Source organism: Choloepus didactylus, chromosome 26 (genome assembly GCF_015220235.1).
Source record: "Choloepus didactylus isolate mChoDid1 chromosome 26, mChoDid1.pri, whole genome shotgun sequence".
Taxonomy (NCBI): domain Eukaryota; kingdom Metazoa; phylum Chordata; class Mammalia; order Pilosa; family Megalonychidae; genus Choloepus; species Choloepus didactylus.
In genome coordinates, this window is record NC_051332.1 from 12,115,209 (window position 1) to 12,122,796 (window position 7,588).

A 7,588-nucleotide genomic window follows, 5' to 3' on the forward strand; every position below is an offset into this window, starting at 1 on the left:
GGTTGCATGGTGTTCTAGTTTGCTAATGCTACCAGGATGCAAAACACCAGAAATGGATTGACTTTTATAATGGGGTTTTTTTGGTTACACAGTTACAGTCTTAAGGCCATAAAGTGTTCAAGGTAACACATGAGCAATTGGGTACCTTCACTTGAGGATGGTCAATGGTGTCTGGAAAACCTCTGTTAGCTGGGAAGGCACATGGCTGGTGTCTGCTCCAAAGTTTTGGTTTCTCCCAGGACATTCCTCTCTAGGCTACAGTTCCTCAAAAATGTCACTCTTAGTTGCACTTGGGGTATTTGTTCTCTCTTAGCAAGAGTGTGCTTTCAACAGCCATCTTCAAGCTGTCTCTCATCTGCAGCTCCTGTGCTTTCTTCAAAGTGTCCTTCCTGGCTGTAGCAGCTTGCTCCTTCTGTCTGAGTTTATATAGTTCTCCAGTGAACTATGGCCCATGTTGAATGGGTGGGGCCACACCTCCATGGAAACTATCCAGAGTCATCACCCACATTTGGGTGGAGTGCATCTCCATGGAAACACTCAAAGAATTACAATCTAATTAACACTGATAGGTCTGCCCACACAAGATTACATCAAAGATAATGGTGTTTGGGGAGACACAACACATCCAAACTGGCACATTCTACTCCCTGGACCCAAAATGATATTGTCTTTCCATATACAAAATACATTCATCCCACAACAATGTCACAGAAACTTAAATCATTTCAGTAACAATAGTTAAGCAAAAGATCCTGTTAAAATCCATTACAAGCATGGTTGGTCTTAAGGCATAATTCTCCTTTAGCTGTGGATCTGTGAACTTAGAACAAGTTATGCTTCCAATATACAAAGGAGGGACATTATAGGATAAACATTCCCATTGCCTTAAGGAGAAACAGTAAGGGAAACAGGGTTAACAGGGCCAAAACATTTCCTAAAATCTACATGACAAACTCCATTAGATTTCAAAGTCTGAGAGTCACTAACAGAATGACATTGCATCCATGGGGCTTGAGAGAATGGGAGTCTAACCCTTCCTGAGGGCTTTTTTGGCAGACCTTTCCCCTCCAAACACTGGGGTGAGTTATCCAACATATTCACATGTGGGGGAGACCACTTTCTTGGCTCCACCCTCCTCATACATTGGGGCAGCACCTGGATTCCCTTCCATGTCTGGGGCACACACTCAACCCCTTCAGAACAGTGGGGTGGCAGCCAGGCTCTCCTCAATTCCCTGGGAATGTGCTTCACACTCTTTGGGGTCTGGGGTGGCAAAACTCTTCCAGAGCATCAAGGTGGAAGGTCCACCCTTGACCAACAGGACAAACTCACCCTTTCCATGCATGTGGGCCCCTCTGTTCTCCTAGCCTAAGGCCTATTGACTCCAGACCTCAACCTCCATGGCTCTGTCTTTGAAGAAACTTTTCCTTCAATTTGTTCCTAGTCTGTCCCCTCCAGTTCAGAGTGACAGTGGCTCCACCTATAAAGACCTCACAAAAATTCTGTTGGCTTCTCATGAAGCACACAGTAGTCAAAGCCATCAGACAATAGTACTTTCCACGAATCCTTCCTGGATAAGTCCATCTCCCATCTTGGCTTATACTGAAATGGTGGCTGGATTCCATGTTTGGTTAAATTCTCATGTTCACTGTAACTTCTGGGGATCCACCCTCTGGAAGCCCATAATTTTCCAAGCCATCAGCTTCTGGTTTCTTTGAACCCAAGTGTTCAATTCTAAGTTTATCTCTCTGTGCTAGCATTTTACTATAAGCTGCAAGGAGAAGCCAGGGTATGTCCTCCACACATAGTCTGGAAATCTCCTAAGCTAAGTATTCCAGGTTGCTGCTTTCAAATTCTTCCTTCCATCTGACTCCAGGACTCAATTTTGTCAAATTCTCTGCCACTTTAAAACAAGGATTTCCTTTCTTCCAGTTCACACACATTCATCATTTCTGTTCAAGACCTTGCCAGAAGTATCTTAAGAGTCCATACTTCCACAAACAATCCCTTCAAAGCAGTTTGGGCCTTTTCTATCAAGCTGATCACAATTCTTCCAGAATCTTCCCCTTGTCATCTTCCCCTTGTCCATTTAAAAAGCCATTACAACATGTTTGGTATTTGCAAACACAGCAGCAAAAGCACCCCACTTCTGGTACCAAAATCTTTTCCAGTTTGCTAATGCTGCTGGGAAGCAAAACACCAGAAATGGATTGACTTTTATAAAGGAGGTTTATTTGGTTGCACAGTTACAGTCTTAAGGCCACAAAGTGTCCAAGGTAACACATCAGCAAGCAGATACCTTCACTGGAGGATGGCCAATGGTGTCTGGAAAACCTCTGTTAGCTGGGAAGGCAGGTGGCTGGCATCTGCTTCAAAGTTCTGGTTTCAAAATGGCTTTCTCCAAGGATGTTTCTCTCTAGGCTGAAGTTCCTCAAAAATGTCACTCTTAGTTGCACTTGGGATATTTGTCCTCTCTTAGCAAGAGTGTGCTTTCAACAGCCATCTTCACACTGTCTCTCATCTGCAGCTACTGTGCTTTCTTCAAAGTGTCCCTCTTGGCTGTAGCAGCTTGGTTCTTCTGTCTGATCTTATATAGTGCTCCAGTAATTTAATTCATATCCACCCTGAATGGATGGGCCAAAACCTCCATGGAAATTATTCAATCAGTGTCATCACCCACATTTCGGTGGGGTGCATCTCCATGGAATCACTCAAAGAATTACAATCTAATTAACACCGATAGGTCTGCCCACACAAGATTACATCAAAGATAATGGCATTTGGGGGGACACCACACATCCAAACTGGCACACATGGTGATTACAGAGAAAGCAAAGCCAATCATAAGTGAAATGAGCTCCACCTAGCAAAATAATTACAGAAACAAAATTAGACAAATGACTTCAAAATACTTTATGGCCAAAAGGTGGCATTTTCTGGGATACTTCCACATTCAGGGGCCTCCATGGGCAGGGTGGTATGCAGGTTCTGGGCTGAGGGACAAGACAGAGGGCCCCAGTTGGCAATGGTGAGTGGTGAGCAATCCCAGTCCTGCATTCAGGCCCACAACCCCAAAACACTGCCAGCTCCAATGAGAGCCATTCTTTCTTTAACTTGGGATTTATTGAAAACCTACTGTGTGCAGGCTGGGGAGTTGGAGCAGAGGCATGGCTGGAAATCCTGTGTGGGAGACCAAACTACTATGCTGTGTCTGGGCTAATTCTGTGGAAATGGAGCCATGGGGATGTTCACTTCCCATGAGTGTTGTGATGGTTAGGTTCATGTGTCAACTTGGCCATGTGATGGTCCCCAGCTGTCCAGTCAAGCAAGCACTGGTCTGTTACTGCAAGGACATTTGTGGCTGGTTAATAAACCAGAAGGTGGGTTTATTAAATCATCCAAAAATTGGTTGCAGCTGTGACTGATTACATTCAATAAAGGGTGTGCCAGTTTGCTGCCTGCCCTATGGAATTTGGATTCATGCATACCCACAGTTATGTGAGACACTTTTATAAAATCATATATATATATATATATATATATATATATATATATTGTGTGTGTGTGTGTGTGTGTGTATACACACACACACATATCTTGATTCTGTTTCCATAGAGAACCCTAATACAAGTGTGGTGGCTGTGGCTGTTCACCATGGCGTGTGCATCCTAGTGATGGGAAAGCCCAGAGTAGATGCTTGGATGATGCTAGGGCATGTTGCTTACATGGTGGGCATTTATGGATGGGAAGGGTTAACAAGCCAAAGAGGAATGGCTTAGGGAGGTTGTCCAATAGTCCAGGCTAAAAGGAAAATGGTGTCCCACTGAAAAGGCTCAATACATCCCCAGTAGCTCAGGGCATCTGCCACATGCTTGAGGATTCCAGGCTATGCTGAAGTGTGTGCACTCCAGAAGGTGAATTTTCTTTCCTGGGTTCCTGCTTCAACATCCAGACTAGGCCTTGTCCTCTGGCAAGGCAGGGAAGAAACCTAGGCCCCAAGCCTGCCTTCAGTGTGCAGTGCCTGCACAGCCAGCTGTGAAAGGATGTATGGTCAGCCTGGGAAGTTATCTATCCACACCCAAGCAGGATTTTTTGAGGTCCCCTTGATCCAAACTTCATGCTCAGTATGACAGTAAAGCTTACCTTTCAGCAGAGGGGCAGAAGGACATGCAAATGAACAGAGGTGTGAGTCTGCAAGAGAAAGCCTGAGGGGATGGAAGGGAGTGGGCTTTGATGTCCCAGTGTCCAAATCCAAGGTCTTCTGTGTTCTACCTGCATGAACTTGGCCAATTTCCTTAGGCTGATGAGTTTCTTTTTCTGAAAAAATGGAGACAAAACCTGTAGTGAGGTAGTGAGTCTGTGAGGTTGGGGCTGTAGAGGCCTGACACAAAGCAAGGCTGGTTTACAGTTGTGCCCTGGCACAAAATAACCTTCACTGCTGTGTGGACTCAGGAAGGGGGAAGTGGGACCCTGCACAACATGAGGTATGAGTGCCACTACCCCAACTTTCATTGGCTGATTATTGTCTCCCAAAAAGACATATTCAAGTCCTGACCCCTGTCCCATCAATGGGACCTAATTTGACAATGGGATCTTTGCAGGTGTGATGAGTTCAAATGAGGCCAATCTATATAGGGGTAGGCCATGATTCAGTAAGACTAATGTCCTTATGAGAAGAAGGAAATGTGGACAGAACAGCAGACAGATGCTCAGTGTGACTACCATGTGAGGAAAGAGACAGAAATGGAAGCATTGCATTCACAAACCAAGGAATGCCCAGGATGGCCACCAGAAAAAAGCCGGAAGAGGCAAGGAAGGACACTCCTCCACAGATTTCCAAGGAAGCTCAGCCTTGCTGATACCTCAATTTCAGACTTCTGACCTCCAGAAATGTGTTAAATAGCAAATTTCAGTTGTTCAAACCTCCTGGTTTGTGGTACTCAGTTATGGCTGCCCCAGGCATATTCACAAAGGTTTTAGCCCTGCAAGAAGCAATCTGGGGACCTGAGGTGATGCAATGAGCCCCCACACTGCCTGCACCACCTCATGTCAATCTTGTACAACCTCTAAAATGAGTGTGTCATAACCCATCTTACAGATGAGGAAAAGGAACTTTGCAGCTGTGGGTAGTGTAGGTTGCTCTGTCCTCTCCTAGGAAGCACTGGCAGGTGAACCATGGCCATTCTTGGCCTCCCACAGGCAGAGGTGAGGGTCCAGGGGAGGTGGAGGGAGGCAAAGAATGCCAAGGAACTGAATGTCCTACAAAGAGAGCCCCTCCAGACCCTGATGGCTGTCTCAGATGGCCAGCACTCAGGATATTGCACATCCTGCCCCCCATTCAGGATGAGTCCTGGCAACTATCCCTCTCCAAAGGAGCCAAAGCACCAGGAATCCCAGACAGGAGTGAGCAGGAGAAAGAAAAAGACAGATGACCATGTGATGGAGGCAGACATTGAGTCACAACCAGAACACCACAGAATTTAGAGAAAGTCAAGACCTTGATTTTGGACTTAAACAATAAATCCCTGTTGTTTAAGCCAACATTGTGTTGTGTTTCTCATAGCAGCCCTAGCAAAGACACAAATGTCTGCATTGGCCACTGGTGGGGGGAGGGAAACCATATTTGCAGTGGGGGCTCTGCTGGTTTGACTCAATTATGTCCCCTACAAAAATCATGTTCTTTAATGAAATATTGTTTTGGCAGACTTAGTCTTTTGATTAGGGTGGGAGCTTTTGATTAAGTTGTTTCCATGGACATGTGACCTACCCAACTGTAGGTGAAAACTTTTGATTAGATCATTTTCATGAACATGTGACCCCATCCATTCTGGGGGAGTCTTGATTAGTTCACTGGAGTCCTTTAAGAGGGACATATTGGAGAGAAGCTAAGGGCAAACACAGACATAGACAATTGGAGACACTGGGAGATGCAGATAGAAGGATGTTTGGAGATTCCAGACTAAGAGATGAAGCCCTGAATTTGCTCTAGATGAGCTAATAGAGGACCCCCAGATAGTTAGAAACACACTAGGAGAATAAGAAAAGATGCACAGGAGCTGAGAGAGGGTAGGGAAGAGATACAGAGGCTCAAAGACATTTTGGAGAAAGCCATTTTGAAACCAGAACCCAGCAACAATAGACCAGCTGATGACAGCCATGTGTCATCCAAGCTAACAGAGGCATTCCTGATGCCATCAGCCTTTATCAGTGAAGGTATCCTCTTGTTGATGCCTTAAGTTTGGAGAATTTTATGACCTTAGAACTGTAAATTTGTAACCTAATAAATCCCCTTTATAAAAGCCAATCCATTTCTGATAGTTTTCATAATGGCAGCTACAGCAAACCAGAAGTTTTTTACCTTTCTGTATTATCTGCAGATTTACCCAAAACTGTGAATTTGGTGGTCAACCTATCCTGGGTGGCAGACACTTGAAGAACACTTCTCACTCTCACCCCTGGACACAAACAGCACTTCCCTCATCATTCTACTGGAAGAAAGTTTGAGAGAAATTAAGGAGGGGAAGGAAATTGTTTGTCAAATTTTTCAATATCTTATTACCTGTCTCCCCATCAGTTTCCATGGGGATGGTGCTTAAACCCAGCTTCCAAATATGGAGAATCTGTAACCCCTTACCTGTGCCACTCACTGCTAGCCTCCCTGTTGAGGTCTGTCCTCAAGTCTGCCCTTTCCTGAATGATCAATTCAACAGTGTCCAGGCCATCTGAGCTGTTCACTCCAACTTGATCTTAAGACAAGGAAAGTCAGGCAGAAAATTGGATTAATCCAGAATGGCCACTCTGATCTTTGTTGATAAGTAAAATAGAGAACCTGGCACCCATGTGTTCCTATGGATGGGACAAAACTGCAGTCAAAGGCTTTGATAGGAGATTTCAGGTTTTAACACTGTGTGTTGGTAAAATATTTGATGCTCCACCAGCCTTACCTAGAGATTTCAGAAAGCCATTGAGAACTGTCAACAGAGCTAAAGAAGAGTCAGTAAAGACGAGTGGACCCCTCAAACAGAAACAACCAATATTCTTTGCCAAAAAGCTGACTGAGAATACTCTTAAAGCAAAAGCTCAGTTCAGGCCTCAGATCTATACAGAAAAAGAAAAAATATTTCCCTTCAATCCTCTAGATATTGAGAGTTGACCTGCCTGAAGAACACCAAATTGCACTCCTCAACTTGACTGGAGTACTTTTATGATCCTCAATAAGAAGAGGGAAATTGACAGACTGTTAGAGCAGGGGCAGTGTGCCCCTGTGAAGATACCCTCTCTGATATGGGAGTCTATTCTGTTGTAGTCTCCTTCAAGCATTCTATCAACCCTGGATGTTGAATTGCCACCTGTTTGCTTTGACTTAGATATTTACTTTTCTTAGGGCCTTATAGTTTGTGTATATTTTTTGTTTCAATAAAGAAATTTTTTATTAAACTTCTCCTGATATTAAAAAAAGACAAGCAAAGCCACCTGGACAACTGCACTTCCTAATTGGACATCCCCCTATAGGGGCCTTACCCCAGGCCACCTGCCACCTTAAGCCTACAGGGATCTTTACTAAGAGACAAAGCACATTGTGCCCCTG

At 44.5% G+C, this 7,588-nt stretch overlaps 1 pseudogene; it reads left to right on the forward strand.

Annotated features, from left to right (window-relative positions):
- Positions 1 to 6,789: 6,789 nt before the first annotated feature.
- LOC119520767 lies at positions 6,790 to 7,384 on the forward strand (annotated as a pseudogene).
- Positions 7,385 to 7,588: the final 204 nt, after the last annotated feature.